Source organism: Chlorocebus sabaeus, chromosome 22 (assembly GCF_047675955.1).
Source record: "Chlorocebus sabaeus isolate Y175 chromosome 22, mChlSab1.0.hap1, whole genome shotgun sequence".
Classification (NCBI taxonomy): Eukaryota; Metazoa; Chordata; class Mammalia; order Primates; family Cercopithecidae; genus Chlorocebus; species Chlorocebus sabaeus.
The window spans coordinates 68,712,550-68,738,293 of NC_132925.1; the positions used below are offsets into that span (position 1 = coordinate 68,712,550).

Below are 25,744 nucleotides of genomic sequence, written 5' to 3' on the forward strand. Positions count from 1 at the left end.
CAGGCTTGGTGGCAGGTGCCTGTAATCCTAGCTACTAGGGAGGCTGAGGCAGGAGAATTGCTTGAACCTGGGAGGTGGAGGTTGCAGTGAGCCAAGATTGCACCACTGTGCTCCAGCCTGGGTGACGAGAGTGAAACGCCATCTCAAAAAAAAAAAAAAAAAAAAAAAATTCTAATTTGGATTTTTGACTCAAAGTAGAAAATTGTAATAGAAATTTCAAAGAAACTTGAATCAGGGTCTTCATGCTCACATGTAAGAGAGGGCACTTGGCACCTGGGTCCTAAGTGGTTCAGACTACTTTCATAGCTGAAGGTGGGCATTCCTATCACAGGAGGGGACAGAATCTGTAATCGGTAGCTGATAGGTGTATAACTTGGTGCCAGTTAATTGGATAATGAGGTCAACCTAAATTCTAGCTTGTGTTTACTTTTCACAGGTCAGGGTGAACCACAGCCTGTTCCCAGATTATCCGCAAAGATCAAACTGACCTTGACCAACAAGTTCTAGTTCTTCTACATGTACTTGGGAAACTCAGTTTCCAGAGAGAGTTCAGCACTATAGTGACACTTTATTGGAAGAGTTGACAATGTGCCTTGTTTACTAACCCTTCTGTAAACACTTATTTGGTAAACCATCACCAGACCATGTGCCTTGGAATGCATGCGTATGCAGGGGACATTTTTAATGAGGTATAGTGCCATTGAGGGCCCATGTCAGGTGCTATAAGAAGTGCTTTGTTGTGCAGATGTCTTAAGAACAGCTCTGGAGGATGAAATATGACTATATTGACCTTTCAGCTGTGAGCTTATTTGTCAGGATTCAAATAAGTTGAAAGGATCAAACTGAACAGTTTCCGTAGTCAGACTGGGAATTGTGTTTCAGAGGTCAGCAGCGGAGGCCACATTGCAGATTCCATAACATAGCCAATTGTTGGTACATATTAAAGTACTGGGGCATCTCCTGTGGACAGAGACACAATTAAAATTCTAATTTATTAATGTATACAGGGAGCTAGCCCAGCCTGTCACTCATTGATTCAAATGATGGTCCATTCTTTTTGCCTCCCTCTTGGAGCTCTCACAGCCTTAAAAATACCCCGAGTCCTCTTGAATTCATCAGACCTCAAGTGCATTGGGAAAATGAAAATATATTATTGGGGGGAAAATCTCACACATAGTTAGAGCTTTGGTTAGAGATAATAAAAAAATACACACATACACAATCTGCGTGATCACACTGCTCTTCAGTATTGAATATCATTTGTGATTTTTTTTATGGTAGAATTATTTTCCCTCATACTTGCTTTTTAAAAACATATGGCATTTTTAGGTAACTTCTTTTCCAAGATGAACGAAGTTCCTTGAGGGCTAAATATAAGAAGTAAAGTTTCAGGGGATTTCCTTTTGAGGGCTCTTTTTCTTCTTGCCTGTTCCAGGGTTTTTAGCCACCATGCAGAAGAGGATGATATAGAGGGCTTCGTTTTTCTTGGCAAGGACAGTGTCAAAACCAGCCTCACACATTCTGCTGAGCTCTTCAGTCTGTATAAAAAGTGGGGGGAGAAGGGGTAATCTTGAATGCTGGTTTTGGTAAAGAAGATGTCTTGATTTTTTTTCCTACCCCCCAAGTAGAGGAGTTGACAAGCAGAGAATTTAGACCAGCTTTAAGATTTGGCCGGGGGAAAGAAATCTAAAGGGTTGGTGGACTGGTGTGTGTGTGTGTATCACAGACGATTGCTGAAGGACCCCTCAGCTGCCTGATGGGTCATGCACATTCAGTAAGCTTTATTAGCTTGGCTGGCCTTCCACAAACAGAGGAGAAATTACTATCCTAGGCCACATGGTATATTACCTCATTATAAAAATATGCATATAGACTTGGTGATTCACAGAAGGAATAACCTTCATATTTAAATATATCTTGCCATACTGCATCCTCGCTGAGGCATCTCCGCCAGAGTGGCTCTGAAATGAAAGGGAAATCCTACAGCAAATCTTAACAGTGCTCATCTCTGATCTTCTCACCCTTCATAACTACACCGAGAGACCGATTTTAGCAAATTTCAGATCTTCTGCATAGAGGAAGGCTTGACAGGGAAGGAGGATTTGATCTGCTGATAGCTTGAGGGGGAAAAAAAAAAAAGAAACCCAAATCCCCAAATATACTGTGACTCATATTTTAAGCATATCTCACACTTCCCTGCTTTATGTTTGGCAGCGCTCTCTGGTTTCACAGGCTGATGATACAAACAAAAGAAAATGGAAAGTTAGAGGAGGCTATAAGTGGTTACTCGATAGAGATCATAAAATGTAGTCAAACATCACCAATTTGGTCTAATTTCAGGGAGATGAGAGTAAATAAGAGAGAAATGCCACTCTTTGCAGATCCACATACTGAACCAAATCTGAGCTGGTCACATTCTTGGGTGATGTGGTTTATTAATGAAGGCATTAATCGGGTATAGATACTGCTTCTGAAGTTCTTGAGAAATATTCTACTTAGTAACTGAAATTATCTTTTTACTTAGTCTGTTCATTTGCTTTGCAAATTTTTTTATGAATGATACAAATGAAAATTGAAAATTGGCCCCATCATAAATTCAGAATCAGAGTGATCTGAATTAATTAAGTGCAAGTTGGTGATCATTTCCAAAGCAGGCTGGGCATGGTGCTGGTGTTCATGGGATACAGAACTGTTGAAGAGACAGACCCTGCCTTCAGGAGGCTTATGAGTTGTAAACAAATTAACGTTTTGCTGCAAAAAGAAAATTACAGATAAGTAAAAATAGTAGGCTCTTTTTTTTTTTTTTTTTTTTTTTTTTGAGATGGAGTCTCGCTCTTTCACCCAGGCTGGAGTGCAGTGGAGCGATCTCGGCTCACTGCAACCTCCATCTTCCAGGTTCAAGCGATTCTCCTGCTTAGCCTCCCGAGTAGCTGGGGCTACAGGCATGCACCACCATGCCCAGCTAATTTTTGTAATTTTAGTAGACACTTGGTTTTGCCATGTTGACCAGGCTGGTCTTGAACTCCTGACCTCAGGTGATCTACCTGCCTCGACCTCCCAAAGTGTTAGGATTACAGGCATGAGCCACTGCACCCAGCATAGGCTCTCTTTTGTAAATATTTATATACCTCTGAAGATTGCTTAAACAAATGAAATAAATGCTTAACAGTGCAGGTGTACTCATAACCTCAAAAATGCGTAACTTTACTGGCTGAAGATTAATTTGTGAGTAGATGAGCAATTTTATTGATCAAATTTTGGAACTTTGACCACCGTTTCTGGGTAGCAATTCATTTTGGTTCTTTAAGCATTTTAGTTGTTGGCACGAGTACATAAACTGGAAGGAAATCAAATGACACATTTTCTCCTAAGAAAGTAAGAGTACATGTGTATTCTGGCAGCATTAAAGTTAGGAAAGAAAGTAAACTTTGTGTGTTGCCTACAGTGGAAAGCTCACCAGTTTCAGGCCCCCTATAAAAAATATGAACCTGAAGCCAGTCATCTGATAGTTTTCCCTCCTGCCCATCCCCTTCCTACCAAGGTGATGTCATATGTGAGCCCCTTACTCAGAAGGTCATTTTGCTGGAAGGAAAGATGGTGAAACCCACTTAGAAGGCCAGCCCTTTAGTCCACTTGGAAGCTCAGAGTAATCATGTGGATTCTTGCTTTAAGTGGAGGAGGTTAAAATACAAGATTCAGCAGGTGTTTTTTTTTTAGCATTTTTATTTGCAGTTATATAAAACATGCTTTAGGCAGCATTTTGCTTTGCATTAATGCCACGTATAATCTTAGTAGCTTGTATCATTTCCACGTTGTTCACTAAAAAATAAATTGGCAAGAGGAAACCTGTAAAGGAAACTACAATTTTATGTTGTTAATAGTGAAATGGAATGGTTTTGAAGTACTGACCCTTAAGTAATAGCCCTATGCACTGATTAGTAAGGAGGATAATTTAGGAGAGGGAGGCAAACTTTTTTTTATGTCTAGAGTTAACATTGTGTAGAATTGGCATCCCTAGCATTTTAAATTGATACAAAGCATGGAAATTGTGATACCTTTAAGATGTTACTGTTATCACATGACTTTCGAGAATCCCAAAACCCTAGAAATAAGTCTCGATAAGAAATAATAAAACCGAAATATTTTATAAATAGTTCTTAAGTCTTTCCGATTACATGCACCATTACAAATATGATAGAAACAGTGACCCCTCCTCCCAGAAAAATGCACATGAACACAAAATGTCACATCCAGTTTTAGGGATTTCATGAACCTCAAGAAGTTCACCTTGGGGTCCAGGCTCATACTCCTGCTTTAAGATTTTTTTTTTTCTTTGATAGTCTGTTTTGTCCTTGCCTCCAGAATTTTGGTGTAAGTTGTAATATAAAGAGTTAGTTCGTTTTTGGTATTTCAACTTCAGCGGTATATAGGTGGCCCTGTGTCCCAGTCTGCCCAGGACAGTCCACTCCATGACTATTGATTGGTTTTGTTTATTCATAATTCTCTTTCTTGAAAGTATCCCCAGGTACAGTGGCTCACACCTGTAATCCCAGCATTTTGAAACACTGAGGCAGGCAGATCACTTAAGTCCAGGTGTTAGAGACCAGCCTGGGCAACCTGGCAAAACCCCATCTCTGCAAATAATACAAAAATATTAGCCAGGCCCGGTGCCTGTAGTCTCAGCTACTCTGATGGCTGAGGCGGGAGGATTGAATGAGCCCAGGTGATCGAGGCTACAGTGAGCCATGATGGTGCCACTGCACTCCAGCCTGGGTAACAGAGCAAGACCCTAGCTCAAAAAAAAAAAAAAAAATCCCTATTTGAACCAGGTGCAACTGCAATGCTGTGCACCATATCTCAGCTACTAAGAAGGCCGAGGCCAGAGGAATTCTTGAGACAGGAGTTTGAGGCCAGTCTGGGCAACATAGCAAGACTCTATTTCAATTAAAAAAAAAAAAAAAGTGACCGGGTGCAGTGGCTCACGACTGTAATCCCAGCACTTTGGGAGGCCAAGGCGGGCAGATCACGAGGTCAGACGTTCAAGACTAGCCTGGCCAACAAGGTGAAACCCCGTCTTGCAAAGACTAGCCAGGCGTGGTGGCACACACCTGTAGTCCCAGCTACTCGGGAGACTGAGGCAGGAGAATCACTTGAACCTGGGAGACGGAGGTTGCAGTGAGCCGAGATCTCACCACTGCACTCCAGCCTGGGTGACAGTGAGACTCCATCTCAAAAAAAAAAAAAAGTATCTCAGTTTGGACATTTAATTATATGATCACTAGTTTCAATGTATCTAAGAATTAAAATACAAATATGATGCTAATATTCTATATGTAATCATGTCTTTGCCACCACATGCAAAGTGTGATAGATAATGAATGTTTAGTCAGTGCTGAACGTGGACCAGCTGCTTAACTACTCTGTAGTATAGGCACTGTCCTTAAACCATTTAATGGATGAGGAAAATGGAAACAGAGAGGTTAACTGACTTGCTACACAGCACAAAGGTAGTAACAGCACCAGGATGGTAAGCCAGGTTTTTAGAACCACAGATGACCAATATGCCATCGAGAAGTTAATTATTGCCTCTCTTTTTAGGCGTGTTTACTCAGCACCTACTGAGTGTCATATTTTCCATAAATAAGTAAATTACTCTATTTTCCGTGTTATAAGCAAAAAAAGAGAACTGAAACTAACAAAAATCAGTTCCACTGTAAATATCTGGATTTCAATTAAGAGGACTTAGATCTGCATAATTACCCTAAGTGTATCTTTATGTGTCTGTGTGTGCATGTGCATGTGTGTCTGTGTGTTGTGTGTATGTGTGTGTGGCGGGGACAGAAAGAAACGGCAAAGCGAAGTTATTTCTTATTTTCAAGCCTGAAGTGCTCTTATGAGCGTCCATGTGTTTGGAACATGGACCAGTGTGTTATAATCGTTGTTGGGGCTAGGAGGTGGAGAGGGACAGGGGAAAAAAACATACTTGACTGGTCAAAAATGTGTAAATTGCTGACAAAATGACACATGTAATTAAGAGTGCTCCTGCCATTTTACCTTGTGGTTTACACCTCCAGTGTTGAAAAAGAGAGTGACTCCCACCTCGCTAATTACCATTATCACTAAAATGCTAGGGTTGGAGTCATTAGTTCCATGTGCATTTAATTAGAGGAAGGCTGAAATTGGATTTAACTTATTACTTTTTCATGGATCACTTTCTTGTCATCACTTCAAATTGGATTGCAGCCCCAGGTAACTAATTATGAGAGCCACAGGATCAAGAGTGAAAAAAAAGGTAATTAGGAATAACACTGTCGGACACTTGCTGGTCGTCCACTTGTGCTTCGGGGAAAGAGGGGAAAAAAAAAAAACGCAAGCCATATTTTGTAGTATCACAGATTAAGGAGTTAGAGGCATGTACAGTTGCTAGGCATCATGGGAGTCTGTCACCACCCATAGTGGTTTCTGTGATATACAGCTGAGTTGAAGATGTCGAAGCAACGTGGTTCCACAATCAGCTGCTTAATACCTAGATTAAACTTGTAAAAGCAACAGATTGGTTGTAGGTATGAGGCATCTCTACAACTGTGTAGACTGGGGGCCTCACATGTATGATTACAACAGAGCTGTCAAGATGCCTCTGAGCCAAAGTAGAGAATATTTTAAGTGCAGGGAGTTAGAATTTAATGAACATATTAATGCTCCAGAAACATCATTCATATCTGACAGGAAGACGTATCAGTCAGCACAACAGTCAGGTTTAGGGTTTATACATCAGGACATTTTGTCAAAGTTTCCAGTGTACGGTAATGTTCAGGACATTTACTTTGCTTTGGATTTGCTCCCTCCCACCCCTCTCCAAATGTTGTGGATGGGTTTCCTGAGGTTCCATTTCTCCTTCCATCCCTATCGAAAATACTTTAAAATAAATAATATTGTTTCCATGTGCAGAACAGAACTCAGAACTGCAAGCAATCAATTTTATTGACACCATCTGAAAAAATGTTGATGACAGTTCGAGGATGTGAAAGAATTGGATTTTTAAAGTCCCCAGAACTTAGTGTGGCAAAAGAAAAAAAAATGGAAATGTAATCTCATTACTCAAAAGTTCTGTGAGTTAGACTCTCCTAAGAGGCAATTCTTCTTAACGAAAAAAATAAAAGCAGCAGCAGACGGGCGGCTTCTTCTTGGATAGGCTGTGATCCCACAATGAGGTCTTGCTGTCAAGCCTATCGGTTGCCTTGAAGGGAGAAAAGAACTTCTTGGTTTCCCATGGCAGTGAATCACCAAGCAAAGATGGCTCGAGTTTCCTTAAGTTGTTTAAAATTGGTTTTAATGTTCTGTTAATGTAAGCAAATAATCATGATTTTAGTCTTGAGTGACTTTCAGGCCTGGGCGAGTCAGGCTTGCTCAGTATTCTCCAGTGCAATGGGAGTATAGACGACGATACGCCCACCCAATAGAGACCACTACATCATTATCCCCAAAGTGGTAAAATACTGTTCCTGGAATTTTGAGTCTTTTTCCTGTGTGAATCTTCTAAGCAAAATCTCAGAACCAAAATAGTGATCACCAAGTCTGATGTAGACAATTAAAGCCTCTCTCTCTCTTTTTTTTTTTTTTTGGAACATCTTAAGTTGATTTAGAATTTTTGTACACAATATTCGTCTGTGGTTGAAAGGGGGCACGCTGAGGTCAAGTGATGTAGTGTTTTCCATTTTTCCATATGAGTCTCACAGTGTGCGATAAAAGCAAACTCCTTTATTTTGTAAGTCTGCAAGAATTTCTGCTGAAGTGCAGAGGTCACGTTCCCTGTCAATTTGAGTAGCCAGCATTTTTTAACTACTGTTTTTTCTTTTTGTGTGTCTTTTCTTCCCTCCCCCTACCTTGCTATAAACCGTGGCACTTTCCTGACACATGCACAGTGAAGTCCTCCAATCTGAAACTCATTAGCACACAGCATTGGACCCTGTCCAGTAGTTAGAAAATTTCCTGGAGCCTAGAATAACAGCATTTGGTGCAATACCATGGACCAGAAGTGACAATGGGGGTAGTCGTGCTCCCCTGGCACCCTGCCCGGTCAGGAAAGCCAGCTGACCACACAACACAGTGAGACAGAGGTTATGCATATAGGATGGGTTAGAAAAGTTTGGTCCTTAGAGAAATACACTTCTAAAATCACAAGGTAATATCTGTTTTCCTTACACTTATTATTTCAATTGGGTCAGAGATGTATATCAACATTCATTGCAGGAACATGAAAATAAGTGATTAGAGAAAATAGGTTGAAGCTCAATTTCCACAATATAATATTTTTCACTTCTGTAACTATTGGTTATTTTCAGGACCTATATTTTCATTCATTGATTCATACATGCATGCGTTCATTCATTCAAACTTTACTCATTGAACTTCACTATCTTGAGGTAATGTGACCAGGCTGCAACCCCCTACCCTGACATTAGAAAAATTAAACAGTTTACCCTAAGTCAGGTTAATTTAAGCCAGGTTTTCAAACAGGAAACTGAGTCCCAGAAAGATAATAGTTATCATATTAAATAGTAAATACTATGTAGTAGTTTCTAGGAGCCAACTACTGCACAACAACCATATGGGGTAGGTTCTGTTATTATTCCCATTTTACAGGGGAGGAAAGGGGAGCACAGAGAAGTTAACTTGTCCAAGGCCGTACAGCTGATAAGTGGCAGAGCTGGGATTCTAGCCCACACAATCTGGCTCAAGAGTCTATGCTTTCATCCATTACACTCTACTGCCTCTCTCTGAGCCACCACCTGGGCCCCGCAAACAGGGAAAGCAAAAGGAATGGAATCAGAGTTGCTGATGCTTAATGCTCCTCACTAACCACCAGACCACACCGTCTCCTAATTTGGACATATGTTGATGGGCATATTTGAAAAATAGTGCTTATAATTGAAATATGCACTTTCTAAAGGGAAATGACGCTTGGGAAAGAGAAGAAAGACGGGTATTACTCAAAGCCTGCAGACAGCTCTGCAAGTAATTGTCTAAAGGCAGCCGTTGAAATTGAGAAGCAGTTTGGAAAATGTACAGTTTGGGAAATTTGTGTACCGATGTAATTACGGTAGTTGTGAGCTGATGTCATGCCTAGTAACTGTTTTTGTATTGCTTGGGCCTTTGTTACTGAGCTGTGATATCATGAGCAAACTATTATAAACATAGCATGGATATAGCATGCTTGTGTAACAAAAGATCGGGAACTTTTATTAAGTTTGTTTTCCTTGTCATATTGTAAAAATTTATTATGTGTACTGTGTATATTAGAAACAGATTTGGGTAATTCTGTCTAAATGAAGTCATCCCGGCTATTTCCAGACTGTCTGTTTTTGGTTGTGAATAATTTTCATACATCAGATGGTTGTCATATTTAGTCGCTCTCAAAATTTTAAAGAGAACATATCCCATTTTGAACTTTCGGTGGACTTCAGCCACCTTGCTGTTGGGATTGTTTGAGTTTGAAATTATTGCCCAGTAAATTACAGGGACCGAATACCAGTCATTTCTAAAGGGTCTAGCGCTGCTGCCTTCTATTCATAAGTTCTCTCCTTCAACAAAAGAACAGATTTTTAACTACTTAAGTAGTAGAATTTAAAGCTGCTGGACACAATTGGGCAAAGAGCGCCAGCCCTTGTCCTTTTACATTACGTCCCATTGAAGAACTGTGGTAAATATTCAAGCAGACAGAGCTCGACATTTTGCGGTGCTCATGGTAAATGTGGAGTTTAAATGGGTAGTTCCAAAACTTTGGATGACTTGATCCTTCCCAGCTACTCTCCTCTAGCTCCTTCTTTTGCTGCCAAGCTTTTAGACTCAGAATATTGAGCCTGCTGCTTCCTCGTGGTTTTTTTTTTTTTTTTTTTTTCTTTTTTTTTAAACCAGTCACTTTCTTTCCTAAACTCCTCCCAAGTCTGGCTTTTCTCCTCATCATTTTCTTGAATTTTTTTGTCCCTAAATTTAGTGGCCATGTCTCCATCCTTCTAACCTGTCTGGCCTCCTTAGTAATACATTGCATGGGCTAACTTGTGTTTTTGGAAATTGCCATCTTTTAAACTTCTTCAAATCCGTACCCCCTGGCCTCCATGCTATTTTCTTTCTGCTTCCCAGTTCACTTCTGGAACTCAAGTTCACTCTTTCCCCCAAGTTCAGTTTCTTTGATCCCCTTTAATTTCAGTGCATCTGGACTATGTGCTTGTTCTAGAACCTTCATACACATAGGTGCCCCCAGACCTGTTGTACTGCTCCTAAGTGCCTGCCTGTGGTTCTCTCTTAGCTTGCCATCACATGAATTTCAGTATCTCTAATCCAGCAGATCCCTTTTGTCCCCAGGTCTTATTAGTCACAGTGATTTGAGTCATCACTGACCTAGGAATTTCCTTCATCCTCAGCATGTTATTCATCCTCACATCTGCCATTTTTCCTTCCGCTGGTATTTTCTGTCCATTCCTTTTTCTGTGTTTCCCCTGCTGCCATCTTATTCTAGAGCTATCCCTTCAGGTGCCATCTGCTTGGATTTGGGCAAAGACTTTTTCCAATCCTTCACCCCCTCCCCACAAAGAATCTTCTGTTCTTCATGCATAGCTCACCTCCTACCAACCGCTTGTTGCCTCTCCTCGAATGCCATGTCATTCTGCTCTTCAGAACTGTTATGTATCATACCATGTCTCCAGCCTGCTGCCTTCATCTAGATTCTTAGCATTCCAGCTTTGCATTAAATTAGATGTCCTGAGAAGAAGGTTATAGCCTTCTGACTGGGGAGAGGGGAGAAAGTCATGAATTCAGAGTCGTCATTCCTTTGTAAGGAGGTAGATAGAAGCACAGTCCATTTGGTAACAGTTCAGAGTCCCCAAAATCCAGAATTGCAGATACTTGTACTCGGTGCCTGCTGTTTAGAAAGAAGACCTTTGGTGATTAAATTGTGTGTGAGTTCAATTTCAGGAGAGTATGTTTGTCTGCTTTCTTCAGAAAGAAACTAAAAACCACATGATGTGAAGGGTTGTCCCGTTCCTAAGTTCACCCCCATGTGACTGCATGCTTCTTTTCCATTGGTATCTACTGCTGCCCCCTAGAAGGTTTCTTCTGATCTCTTCTGACTATAGACCTTACGGTGAGACACTCCCTTATCTGCACATGGGAGAGCCGCTTTGTCAGACCTAATGACATTGCTTTTAATAAGACATCAGTGAAATTATGTCTAGTTTGTTCTTTGTTTGAGAGCGTAAAGGGATTGTTACTTATTCTAGAAACAGAATAAGAGTCTGAACCACAAAGAATTACACAGCGAAGAGGTTTTGTTGTGACTACCAACTTTGATGAGGATATGAAGTGATTCTACCTAGAGTGCTGTTTGAAGGACTGTGGGTGTAGGATGGGCTCTGAAGAGTGCCACGATTGATTAGGTATGTCCGCCATGGGCACTGGAGATGGGAGAAGTGCTATATGCACCTTCTGTTTGCCAAGCTTGCCGTAGACTTATCTGACCATAGTCTATGCTGATCCGTGTCAGAGCGGAGAGGTCTTTTTCTCTGGGAAGCCTGATAGACTTTGTGGTAACTGTTGAAGTATTACCTAAACTTAAACATATGCTTTGTGTTTTTCCCCATAACTTTACACGAGACTGGGCAAATTGCATTCTTATCCTAAAACCATATCTCTTCTTGATCAGATCTGAAATGTGATTTGTCCTTTAAAGCCACAGGATCTTTTGCACTGGACTGCCACACAAACTCAGCTAGATGGTTGAGTTTTGGAGATTGATATGTCAGAATATGTTGGGGAAGGAGGCAGCATTACATTGTGATTAATACCATGGTCTCTGGTGTCTGCCTTTAATCCTGTGTGACCTTGGAAAAGTAGCTTAACCTCTCTGTACTTCTGTTTTCTCATCTAGAGAATGTGGCTGTAACCTCACCTACCTAAGGCAGTTGTGAAGATTAACTGATTAATGCATGAAAAGTGTAAAAACTGGGGGGTTTTTTTGTTTTGTTTTGTTTGAGATGGAGTCTCAATCTGTCGCCCAGGCTGGAGTGCAATGGCATGATCTCAGCTCACTGCAACCTCCGCCTTCAGGGTTCAAGCAGTTCTCCTGCCTCAGCCTCCAGAGTAGCTGAGATTACAGAGGCATGCCATCACACCCAGCCAATTGTTTTTGTTTTTAGTAGAGATGAGGTTTCACCATGTTGGCCAGGTTGGTCTCAAACTCCTGACCTCACCTCGGCCTCCCAAAGTGCTGGGATTACAGGCGTGAGCCACTGTGTGCAGCCTAAAAACTGTTTTTAAAGGGAAAATAACCTAGTAAATTCCATGTTATATTTTAGTTCACTTGGTATTGGCCATTTTTCAAATGCATGTTTTAGCTGCGGAATGGGGACTATCCTTTTGCTTGTAATCAACTCATGGGTAACCAGAATTGATGAGAGGACATCAATCTGTAAAATGCGGTAATCATAGCATTTATCCCATGGTGTTGTTATGAATATTAACTGAGTAATATATGTAAATAGCTTAGAAAGACATATAAAAAGCACTTAATAAAGTTTAGCTTCTGTCATCATCCGTGCTACTAACTACTGTTACCAGCATTAAATTGATTGCACAGTATTTTCCTAAACGTGTCATCTTAGGTACAAATAAGGGTCATGCTATTCTAAAAATTTCGTCCTGGTCTTTCTTTTGTTCTTGTCTTCCAGAATTTCACATGAATTAATGATAGGTAGTCTTATTAGCAAAGAACTGGTCCTTAATCTGAAATCTTGACGCTGTGGCATTCCACACCATTCCTGACATAAAGCGTAGACATTTATTCATGAATGAGTTAGTGAATAACTGAATGATGAATGAGTGACTGAATGAAGGAGTGACATACCTAAGCCAAAAAGAAAGGAAAATTGATACTGGTTCAGTTGAAGAGGCTTCAGACTGGTCTCAGGTTCGCGAGCCCCTAGAAATATTTCAAGACCATAAAAACGGCATTAAAAAAAATCCAATGTCAGTCCTGCCGAAATCTTCATTGGGTTGATGAAATGAATCCTGCCAGGTATGGGGTGAAAATCAGGACATTCCTGTAGTGCAGTTAAGACTACCCTAGGCCGGGCACGGTGGCTCACGCCTGTAATCCCAGCACTTTGGGAGGCCGAGGCGGGCGGATCACAAGGTCAGGAGATCGAGACCATGGTGAAACCCTGTCTCTACAAAAAATAGAAAAAATTAGCCGGGCGAGGTGGCGGGCGCCTGTAGTCCCAGCTACTCAGGAGGCTGAGGCAGGAGAATGGTGTGAACCCGGGAGGCGGAGCTTGCAGTGAGCCGAGATCGCGCCACTGCACTCCAGCCTGGGCAACAAAGCGAGACTCCGTCTCAAAAAAAAAAAAAAAAAAAAAAAAAAAAAAAGACTACCCTAATGCCCTGTGCCTGCCTTTGTACATTTGCTAATCTGTTTAAGGTATAATATTAATGGCATAGAACTTTAATTCATAAGTATAGAAAATTAAGAAAGACTAAAGGCAAAATACAGAAATGTATTTGGTGTCAAGATTACGTTCAATGAAGCATAGCGAAGATGGAATAGATTATTAAATACACTTGCAGGGAGGAAGGAAAATACACCTAAATCTCTCATTTTGAAAGGAATTGGTTTACTTGATTATTTGCAACAGTATCACACTCAGGAAAATCTAAGACAAATGAAAGCAAAATAGAATTTAATTGAGCTATTATTTTGCAGACTTTGGCTTGGTTTCAGACAGTCTAATCAAATTGTGCTTTGCCCAAATAACTAATGTTAAACACAGCCTACCAACAGATGTTTAAAAAGAGTCTAATTGGAAAATCTACATCCTGGATTTAGTCTGTCTCATTGGAAAAAATAGCTTCAAATTTATATTTTTGAGGATGACACCCAGTGACAAGCATTTCCAAAAGATAAAATTTTCTTCAAAGATGCTCGGTATTTGGATGAAATTGTCTTGGATAGTCAAAGGTGGCACTCTAGAAATTAAATTTCCTGGAAATTCTCCAGCTCTGTGCCATGTAGAGCTCTACAAAGAAATCTCTTTATCATGTTACGTCACCAGAGCCCTGTTACCCTCCCTGGATTGTGTCAGTGGCCCATGTGCTGTAATTTATAATGAGCCCCTGCAAGTCCTGCAAGGCACATTCTGATTGATGACATTTAAAGGTACTGTCAAGGTGGCTGGGTAATGAAGTTGACCTTCCTCCATTGTTGTCTCAGTTTCAAGTTTGTATATATAAACTATTTCACCTACCATGTTTGCTTGGAACTTTTTATGAAATCTGCAAAAGGAATTTGGTTTACTAGTAGTTCTTTTCTTCCCATTAGTTCAGGGATTAGCAAAATTTCTCTGTAAAGAGCCAGATAGTGAATATTTTTGGTTTTGTGGGCCATACTGTCTCTGTGGCAACTACGTACTCTGTTTTTTGTCATGTAAAAGTATCCATAGACAATATGTAAATGAATAAGCATGGCTATATTCCAATAAAAATTCATTTGTGGACACTGAAGTATAAATTTCATATAATTTTCACATCACAAAACGTTCTTCTTTTGTTTTTCCCTGCTATTTAAGAATATAAAAACAATTCTTAGCTCAAGGGCCGTACACAGGTGGCAGCCCAGATTTGGGCTGTAGTTGGCAGACCTCTGCTTTAGATGACTGGATATGATCATGCAGGTTGTTCATGGAACCAGGATTCCTTATTGAGGGGACTAGCAAGGGCTGAAATCTAGCAGTTGTTTATCCTAATGTACCCTGGCATGGGACTGGGGCTGTGTCAGCTTGGAGGAAGAGGCATCGTTTTTTTTCATTTGCACAGATGTGCCACCCAACACCCCACTTTCTTTCCTTTTCATTGTGTTAGTCTGAAATCTCTCCATGCATTACAATAGGCGTAATGGTGAAACTAGTAATTTTTCGGATCTTTTGAGATTCAGGAAAATGGCCACAGCTGGCAGGGCTACAGTTGGCTTATACCACATACCTGTGTGATATGGAGGAAAGTACCCTTTCAAGGCATTTCACCCTCATCTATTTGAATATTTTCATAATATATCTGATTGTATTACATTAAAACACTTTACTACTGTCAAAAAAGAAATCTTACTGGTTATATAGATCTACAGCGTCTAAGATGCGTCTAGCTCTGTCTTGAATCCAAGACATAATGGGACTGCTTCAACATGGAGCCCTCTTAAGATGCCCAGTCAGGTGCTCACATAATTTTCCTCCGTTTGTATTTTGAACCCAAGCATGTTGGATTTTGGCAGAGTGAGTTACATTTGTAAGTCTCAGTTTCTTATCTATAAATGACTAGTCAGTGGTTTTCAATCCTAGGGGTGCATCAGAACTAATATAATTATTACCCTTATCAAGATCTAGGGCTCAAAGCTTTTAAAAATCACAGTAAGGCTCCTGAACTCTTATCTTCTGAATGAGAATCTTAGGATGGGCCCAAGCATGCGTGTGTTTAAAAACCTTCATAAGTGCTTTTTATGCCCACCCATGGTTGAAGACCACCAGTCAAGAAGACAGCTAAATACATTTCCAACTTAAAGTCTTAGTAATGATTTTATTCTGCGTTTTCCTCATTTCTTCATCCCCTAGCCGCCTTCTAGGGTAGCAGAAATGAACTCTCTGACCTCATTTCAGCAATGCAAGCCATCTATAGTCATCAGAAGATATTGGGAAATCCCAGCTCAGGAGTCTTAGATTTTTGCCTTTGTGTAAATTTATGCAGGAAGTAGCATTGGACAGAAAGCTGAATACACTAATATAAGAATTAAGTAGGCCACCCACCCTGTTAACCTTAAAGTCCTATTGAGAAGTCCAGGGAGTGACAAAAATGGGTGGTCCAGTTGATATATTGAAGGTCTACCTTGAGATTTAAAACGTACAGTTCATCTCCTTTACTCTATACATTTTACACATTTCTTCTTTGGAATGATTATGCCACATTTGTTGTAATATTCACCCATTTTTACAATATTCCCAGCTCGGCCCAAATTGGGAAATACTGTGGTTCACCAGATTACTAACTTGATATCTGACCAAAGTGATTTGGATACCGTTCAGGTAAGTGTTGAAATGGACCCATGTCTCAGTGTCACACCTGGTCTCTAGGAGTTTAGGGCATACCTCATTCAGCAACCTAAATGTTACTTAAAATGTAGACTCTGTGTTGATCTAGGAGCTTCCTTCTGCCAGTATTTTATAAACAAATACCTTCTTTGCTCATTTTGCAAAATATGGAAAGAAAAAACTGCCAATGTGGAACTAGGAAGACCAACTGGGCTTCTTACCTCCTTATCTGTGTTACATTAGCATATGATTTGGCTTTTAAAAAGTAGAATCCTCTTCATTCTACAATTGTTCTGGAATTTTGGGGCTATTAAATGATGAAGGCAAAATCATCTTACTACAGCATGGTCCATGAGGGCCACATGGCAATTAAGGCAGTTTTTCTTTAAGGTAACACCAACTGTGTGAGGCCCAAATACCCACCATCTAATGGCAGTAGGCAGTCTAATATTTTTTTAACACAATTTACCAATTGGATTCCTATATTTTTTGACTTATGAACAGCAGGTCAGACATTTCAAAGAAAATTTAGAGAGCAGTAATTTTGAAAATGTACACAGATGAATTTGAAAATAAATATTTTGCTGCCTACGCAGCTCTATTTCGAATGCTGGCTTTGGAAACGTATTCCAGGGGCCTCACCATTTTGCATGACATGGTGTCAGTTCACGCACAGTATATTAATGCTTAATTGAAGATAATGTAACTGCAGATCAAAGGCATAATTAATGGGCTTGCAGAAACTCTTATGTAGATCAGGATTTTGACTAATAGAAGTCTGGACAAAACTGGTTTATAAAAGGATCTTGAGACCAGCTGAGGCTTCATCTGTCTGCTCAGCTGATGGTGACAACAGCTGAAGATGCCACTAGGGGTAGGTGGGTGAATAAAGGATAGCTCTCACCTCCACCATTCCCAGTCCCCAAACCAGCACTTCCTGGTGTGGCTCCTGGTTGGCCTCTGGAACTGCTGGACTGTAGAACTATTGAGTATCTTGTATACAGTAAGCAGTTAGTTTCTATTAGAATCAGGATATCTCTATGACTCTGTGACCTGAAACTTTTAATGGAAAGAACATGATCAGGAAACAGGCCTTAGAATGGAGGTTGACAGTTGTAAACCCATGGGCCAAACCCCGAAGCTTATTTCTATAGTACTGACGAGCCAAGAAAATTGTTACATTTTTTAATGGTTGGGGAAAAAAAATCAAAAGAAGAAGAATATTTCCTGAAACATGAAAGTTATATTAGTCGGGCGTGGTGGCGGGCACCTGTAGTTCCAGCTACTCAGGAGGCTGAGGCAGGAGAATGGCGTGAACCCGGGAGGCGGGGCTTGCAGTGAGCCAAGATTGCGCCAGTGCACTTCAACCTGGGTGACAGAGCAAGCCTCCGTCTCAAAAAAAAGAAAATTATATGAAATTCACATTTCAGTGTCCACAACTATAGCTTTATTGGAATACAGTCATTGTGAATTTGTTTTGCTGTCTATGGCTGCTTTCAGCAGAGATGAGTGGGTGCGACAGAGACTGTGCGTACTGCAGTGCCTAAAATATTTATTCTCTGGCCTTCTATAGAGAAAGTTTTTGGCCCCTGGCTTCAAAGTTCAGGTTTGGGCTCTAGGACATCTTTGGGAGAAGGAGCTTGGGCATCTAGAAACTTACTGAATTTATAGAGAAAAACACATGAAAAGCAAGCAAACAGCTTTCTTACCAAAATGTTTGGGAACTGATAGAGAACAATGTAATTGAGAGGCAAGAACACAGCATTCTCATGAGAAGATTATTGATTTTTATTGTTACCATCACCACCAACAATATCTAAGTGTCATTTTGGTCTTTATTGATATTATTATAGTCATAGGATTCATTTGGTTTTAAAGTTCGGTGTAAATGACATAGCAATTCTGAGAGCAAGGCCTCTGGGAAGTAAATGTGAGAATAGACCAGAGGTTTAGTAATTCTTTCATCCACCCATCTATTCACTTATCCATTCATACTAATATTTATTATGTGCCTGTAGTGTACCGGATTCTGCTTAGTACTGAAGTAGAGAATTGCATATTTCTTAGTCCTTATATCACAGTTGAAACTGAACAGAGAATTAAAATATGATGTAATAAATGTACTAACAGAGGTAATCTTAGGAAACTGGGAACACACAGGAACAGAAGTTGAAATGTGGCTAGTACAGTCAAAGAATCGGATTTTTAAATTATATTTACTTTAAATAGGTTTAAGTTTAAATAGCCACATGTGGCCAGTGGCTATTATTTTGACTAATGCAGATCTAGAACATTTCCATCATTGTGAAAAGATCTGTTGGACAGTGCTATCTAGAATGTTCTTTTGCTTTTTTTTATTATTATTTTTTCATTTATTTTTATTTTTATTTTTTGAGATGGAGTCTCGCTCTTGTCGCCCAGGCTGAGTGCAGTGGTGCGATCTTGGCTCACTGCAACCTCTGCCTGCCAGGTTCAAGCAATTCTTCTGCCTCAGCCTGCCAAGTAGCTGAAATTATAGGCACCTGCCACCACGACTGGCTAATTTTTGTATTTTCAGTAGAGACGGGGTTTCACCATGTTGGCCAGGCTGGTCTCGAACTCCTGACTTCAGGTGATCTGCCCGCCTCGGCCTCCCAACGGGCTGGGATTATAGGCGAGAGCCACTGCACCCGACCTTTTTTGACTTTTAAAGCATTTGGTAAATATGTCTTCCTGATGAAAAATCAAGAACTAATCTCTTTTAATGTGGTGTCTTCATACATCTCTAAAGTATATCTGTGCAAGTCTTTGTCATGTATCTGTCTATATTCTTCTTTTACTGCATTGCTACCAGTGTAAGACAATACTCCAGTCATCTCTGGGAACATCTACTGCCTCCCTTTTCTTTCTGGGAACTTAAGTTTTCCCTCAAAATAAGAAAAACTCCCAAGACCTGGAAGTTTGAAGGAAAATAAGCCAAATGCCCTCCCTCACGTAAACCACAAGACCCTTTGAAACTGACAATTATTTATATTTGTGCAGACTTAAGATGGAAATAAGAACTTTTAAAAGAATTTGAAAAATACCCTACTTACCAAAAAAGCTTAAATCATTTCCTCTGAAAGTTTCCTTCCATCTAAACTTTGCTTCGGTTCCACAGACCAGCCTCCTCCTGTCCTCAATCTGAGGGGGAGGAACGTGACCTTCAGTTTCCACTGATACTGCTTTTAGGGTCCCACAAGGGTCTCTGTACTTGCCTTCCCTCTCAGAGGCACAGACTGGCACATTCTGGTTTTCTTTTTTTTCTTTTTTTGAGATGGAGTCTCCTTCTATCGCCCAGGCTGGAGTGCAATGATGCTGTCTTGCTCACTGCAGCCTTCTCCCTACCCCACCAGGTTCAAGCTATTCTCCAGGTTCAGCCTCCCGAGTAGCTGGGATTACAGGCATGCACCACCATGCCCAGCTAATTTTTTTGTTTGTTTTTTTGTTTGTTTGGTTGTTTTTTTTTTTTTTTTTTTTTTTTTTTTTGAGACGGAGTCTCTCTCTGTCACCCAGGCTTGAGTGCAGTACTGTGATCTCAGCTCACTGCAAGCTCCATGTCCCATGTTCACGCCATTCTCCTGCCTCAGCCTCCCGAGTTACTGGGACTACAGGCGTGTGCCACCATGCCTGGCTAATTTTTGTATTTTTAGTAGAGATGGGGTTTCATCATGTTAGCCAGGCCGGTCTCAAACTCCTGACCTCAAGTGATCTGCCTGCCTCGGCCTCCCAGAGTGCTGGAATTACAGGTGTGAGTCATGGCACCTGGCCTACATTCTGATTTTCCTGTTGGCTTTTATAAAAGCCAAATCCTTGCACTTTGTTTATTTCCAAATCTTGATTACAGTTGTGTTGCTCACACCTCTCTCTGAACTGTGAAGTGTATTGGTCTTTGTTTTATTAATAATTATATAATTGAAAATTATATTTTATTTTAGACTCATAATATCATAGCATTACATTCATTGGTTGAATATGTTGACTGGTTAGGAAAAAGCTTGGGGTTACCCTTAATCTTGAGCTTGAGATATTGATGAGACAATTGAGCTTAATTTGGTAACTCCCTTTAGTAGATAGACCCAAATTCTAAAAACTATCATTTACCATCTCTGGGACCTTGTCCAAGTAAAACTCACTTTTTTTTTTTTTTTTTTTGACATGGAGTCTTGCTGTGTCACCCAGTCTAGCATGCAGTGGCACGATCTTGGCTCACTGCAACCTCCTTCTCCTGGGTTCAAGCACTTCTGCCTCAGCCTCCCGAGTAGCTGGGATTACAGGCATGTGCCACCATGCCCAGCTCATTTTATTTGTATTTTTAGTAGAGACAGGATTTCTCCATGTTGGTCAGGCTGGTCTCGAACTCCCGACCTCAGGTGATCCATCCACCTCGGCGTCCCAAAGTGCTGGGATTACAGGCGTGAGCCACCGCGCCCGGCCTAAAGCTCACTTTTGCGCTTAGAAATGTCTACCCAGTAGATTAATTCAGAGGATTAATTTAAGAATACATACACGGCTGGGCGCGGTGGCTCAAGCCTATAATCCCAGCACTTTGGGAGGCCGAGACGGGTGGATCACGAGGTCAGGAGATGGAGATCATCCTGTAACACGGTGAAACCTCGTCTCTACTAAAAAATACAAAAAAGTAGCTGGGCAAGGTGGCGGGCACCTGTAGTCCCAGCTACTCGGGAGGCTGAGGCAGGAGAATGGCGTGAACCCGGGAGGCGGAGCTTGCAGTGAGCTGAGATCCGGCCACTGCACTCCAGCCTGGGCGACAGAGCGAGACTCCGACTCAAAAAAAAAAAAAAAGAATACATACACACCACACACACACACAGAATCTGGCACCTGAGGCTCAAAATGTTACCTGCTGTTCTTATAGCTGTTGTTCTGATCGTTATATTATGATGATGTTGGTTATGGATTATTACTTGTGAGATCCTATAATGGTCTGGACACACAAAAAATCGAATTTTATATAATGCTGAGGCTTTTTGATGGTAGTAGATGGGCAGAGAGTGGCAGTTGTCAACCCCCTATGCATTTCAGAGCAAAGTGCATTTAGAATGGCCATACCTATGTTATCGTATACCTATATTATCGTCTCCGAATCTTTGATATATGCCAGATGGGTTGAAAATTCTACAGCCAAAGAAAAATGTGCTAAGTGAATTGTTCACATCCGTAGGTCTTCTGTGCAGGACCCTGGCTCTCCTGTAATGGCACTGCAACTGCTGAGAAGAAAAGACAGGGTGCAGTGATCATGCTTCCCCACTCTGACCCCCTCCTAGTTCTTCCCTGCACTCTAAGGAGGCAGTTGTACAGTTATTTTTTATTTGACGTTATAGTTACATATGTGCAAAGAAGATCAGGGAGTATGCTCATTTTCCTTGTAAATTCTACTTTTATTGGGTCTTGATGTGTTGGGAAGGGAAGCATGGATTATAAAATTATCTTTTCATCAGGCCTTCTAGTTAGAGTTGACTTGCTTCTCCTGGGGACTGAGTAATTTGTTACTCTTCATTGCCCTGTAACTTTTTTCCCCCAAGGGTGGTTCTCTTCACACCTGCAGGAGACTTGTTCTTTCACTTCTGTATTATCACATTACATACTGCACTTATGAAAAGAGGGGCAAATGTTTTCTAACAGCCATCGTGGCAACTCTGTTACAAACAGGAAAGTACTGTTTAGTTGAAAAACATGGGAATGTCCAAGAAACATGTGAAAGAAGCTTAGAAAATGAAATTTCTTGAAAATAGGAATTGAGAGATTTATTTTATGATGGGAGCAAGGTTGAAGAAAGCAAGGAATTGATTCCTCATTAGAGATTGCAAACCGATGGCCTGCAGGCTAGATACTGTTCTGTTTATGCACACAACGTTTAACCTTTTTTTTTGAGTTTGAACTTCTTGAAGGCTTTCTTTTTCTTTGCAAAGATTTAAAAATCTGGAGATTTCCCATTAAAATCTCATTTTCTGTCATCTCCTAAAAAAAAAAAAAATTCACAAGTTAAAGTAATATACATAGCACCAGGTATCTGGAGCAGAGAAATGCTGCCCCTTCCCACCTTGCCATGGACTTCAGCTCGTTTCAGTAGCCTGCCTGTCTGCTATCTGTCCCTCTTCTGATGGCTCAAGGTTTCAAGAACAGAGGCACCTCAGAGTCTCAAAGGCAACAGCACTCTATAGTGGCCCAGCTAGAGCCCAGGCATTTTGGAATGCTTGATTCTTTTTATCTTTGCACCCTGATTATAGACTGATGTCTTTTTAAACTGGCTGCCTTGTGAAAATTAGAGTTCCTCTTTCTCAACTAGGACTGTGTGTAGTGGTGATCCCCATGTGGCAACGATGGGGCAGGGAACAGTGTTCCTGCAGGAAGAAAGTGTGTACTAGACCAGATGACATGCACTTGCCCTCATGATCAGATTTGGATACTCTGTTATTTACTCCAAATCTTAGTGTCTTACAATTTAAACATTTATTCTTTTACACACTTTCTGTGAGTCAGAGATAGGGGAGTAGCTTAGCTGGGTGGTTCAGACTCACAGCATCTCATGAGATTACAGTCAAAATGTGAAGCTGGGGCATGATTGGGGCTTGGGGAGCCACTTCCAGGATGGCTCGCTCACATGGCTGTCAGCAGGAGGCCTCAAGTTCTCAGGATGTGGACCTGTGTGTGACTTTAGTGTGACTTTAGTGCCCTCATGATGTGGCAGCTGGCTTTTCCCAGAGTGCTCCAAGTTGTGACCTAGCCTTGGAAATTACATACCATTATTTCTGCCATATTTATTGGTCACAGAGACCAGCCCTGACATGGTGTTGGAAGGGACTATCCAAGACATGAATACCAAATGGTGAGACTCTTTGGGGGTTGTCTGGGAGGTTGGGTGCCACTGATTCCAGCCTCCTCATTAGCGCTATTTAGAATCAGAGTGAGAGCGAGTCAGTGTAATTGTTTATAAAGTGTCATATCCTTCAGCTATGTTGGATGGAAGAAAGGTCAAAACGTGGCCTGAGCACTGGTATACTCTTGGCTCAAGGTCATTGGCCAAAGTATTATTCACTTCACTAAAAGATTTGCCTGTTACTAATAAGAAAGAGAGATTGACAAAAGAGATGAACTGCACTAAGATTTTGGTGAGTTCCAAGAACAGAAAACCAAACACCGCATGTTCTCACTCATAGGCGGGAACTGAACAATGAGATCACTTGGACTCGGGAAGGGGAACATCACACACCGGGGCCTATCATGGGGAGGGGGGAGGGGGGAGGGATTGCATTGGGAGTTATACCTTATGTAAATGACGAGTTGATGGGTGCAGCACACCAACATGGCACAAGTATACATATGTAGCAAACCTGCACGTTGTGCACATGTACCCTACAACTTGAAGTTTAATAATAATAAATAAATTTTAAAAAAATAAAAATAAAAAAAAAATAAACTTTGAGTAAATTAGAAAAAAAAAAAAAAAGATTTTGGTGAGTTCAATTTCTTTCTCAAATTATCCAAATTTCCTCCAGCGTTTCCCTCTAAACAATGGGAAGTTGCATATTCTCAAAGCTGTAAGACCTTTGAAGATAATCTCAGAGTGATTTTAAGGCAAAATAAGTAGTTTAATATTTATATCTAACTACGTCTCTGGTGTTTCAGAAGTCTTTGACATCATTGGAATGGCTGTTAGTACCTTTCCCATAGTTAGCTAGATGGGTCAAAGTTCAAGAAAAATAATGAGATCCTTTATGCAACTCAAATAGACTTCATGAGATTCCCTGTCAACAAACATCTGCCAAATTATTGGGTTGTTGTATTGACCTAGACACTCTACCAGGCACCTTGAATGAGCAGCAGAGAAAACAGCCAGGGTCCCTGACCTCATGGAGATTACATTCTTATGGGACATTAAACTGGTAAGCAAAAAAAAAAAAAAAGCATATCACCACATGTTGTGTGATGATGAAATCTGTAAGAAAACAAAGTGGATTAAGATATACACTGTGGTGATAAGAGTCCCATGTTAGACTGGCTGGCCAGGGAAGGACTCTGAGGAAATGATCTTTGAGTAGAGAATTTGATTGAGTGAGGGACTGAGCCTTCAGATATCTAGGGAAGAATGTTTCAGGTTCAGGGAAGAGCAAGTGTCAGAGCCCCCAGTCAGAAACAAGCTTGGTTGCTCTTTCTCTATTTCTGGAGACTCCATCTATTCCCCAGCACCTTGGTTCTCACCACTGCACTGCTTATTTTTGACCGTTAGCTTTGCTTTCCTGACCATAGTCTTATAGCCCTGGCTTAGCCTTCTCTAAAAACATACATTTGCACACTAAGCCAGATTCACATGGGAGATACATTATGCTGTGGCCTAGTCTAGTGTGTATTTCCCCTTTTTCTCCCCACAAAGATTTTACAAAACTTATACATGCAAACAGGTATTTTTGTTTGTTTCACATGAGTCGCTTTTGCATAATATAACAAGCCCATGATTTCACATGTACAGTAATTCATAGAAAGTGATAGTCATCTTGCTTAGATACCTTAGTTCTCAAATCTAGCCTGCTAAATATAGTACCTTCTCAGACCCATATAAGGTGTCATAAAAAAAGAAAAAATAAAGGTCAAAGTTTCCCCACCCACAAATTTGGTTATAAAAACAGCAAAGCAGGGTTTTTCTGAACTTGAATCAGTAAATTTTTAATTTAAATAGTATCCTGTTTTGACAAAGTGCTAAACCACAGAGGTCTCAGAAAGACACTCTTAAGCTTTTGTCAATACCAGCTGGCATCTCTCAACAGGAAACCTTGGATGACTTTTGTTGTCATTTTGTGACGCACTGACAAGGAATGCGTGCCCTTATTTGTTGCATCCAGGAAATGGTCAGAGTACCTCTGGTGCAGCTCGATGCCGTTTACATTAATATGTTGCATAATCCTTTGCCAGACAAAACCTGTATTTTTTTTTTTTTTTTTTTTGATTAATTAACATTGGATTTCTGGCTTTGCTAAGTGCACCTCCAGAGCAAGACACGAAATAATGTCACACGAGTTCTGTTCTCTGACCCACCCAGCAAAGAACTGAGCTAACCTGCAACCCTTTTCCTACCTTGGTCTTCTGATGGCATCAGTTGTGCAGCTCACCTATTGAGGGCCTGCACAGCTCTTGAATGGTCTGGACTATCCCGAGGAAATCCAAGGTCCTATAAGAGCTCTTTGTTGGAATTCAGTCCCCAGCCCTCTCTTTATCTCACTTTGTTGCCTGTTGAATAGTAAGTTGCATTTTACTGTAAAGGTGACTGCATTTTTCTTATGGGGCCTTCAGGGTAAACAGCCGTTAGTTTCCATCTGTGAACACACATGTAGCTTGTGTTTGGGTAGGATGCCTGGTGCTTCCAAAGTCATTATCTTCTCTGTAATGTTTATTCTTCATGGTTGTGCATAGATAGATTCTATGCCCCAGTGCAGGACGAAGAGGTAGCCCGTAATTCCAGCTGAATGTGTTACAGTTGAAAGTAGGCCAGAGTGGAAGCAAGTGATGGATCAAGCAAATCGCTTTTAATTTTACATAAATTGGTTTTCCGCTTTCCTCTGGGGCGGAAGTTTGCTGCCCAAGGT

The 25,744-nt window shown here is 40.8% G+C and overlaps 1 protein-coding gene across 14 annotated transcripts in view; it reads left to right on the forward strand.

The window, feature by feature from the left end:
* Positions 1-25,744, forward strand: part of FOXP1 (forkhead box P1) — a 628,854-nt gene that overhangs the window by 471,607 nt on the left and 131,503 nt on the right. The window lies entirely within an intron of this gene.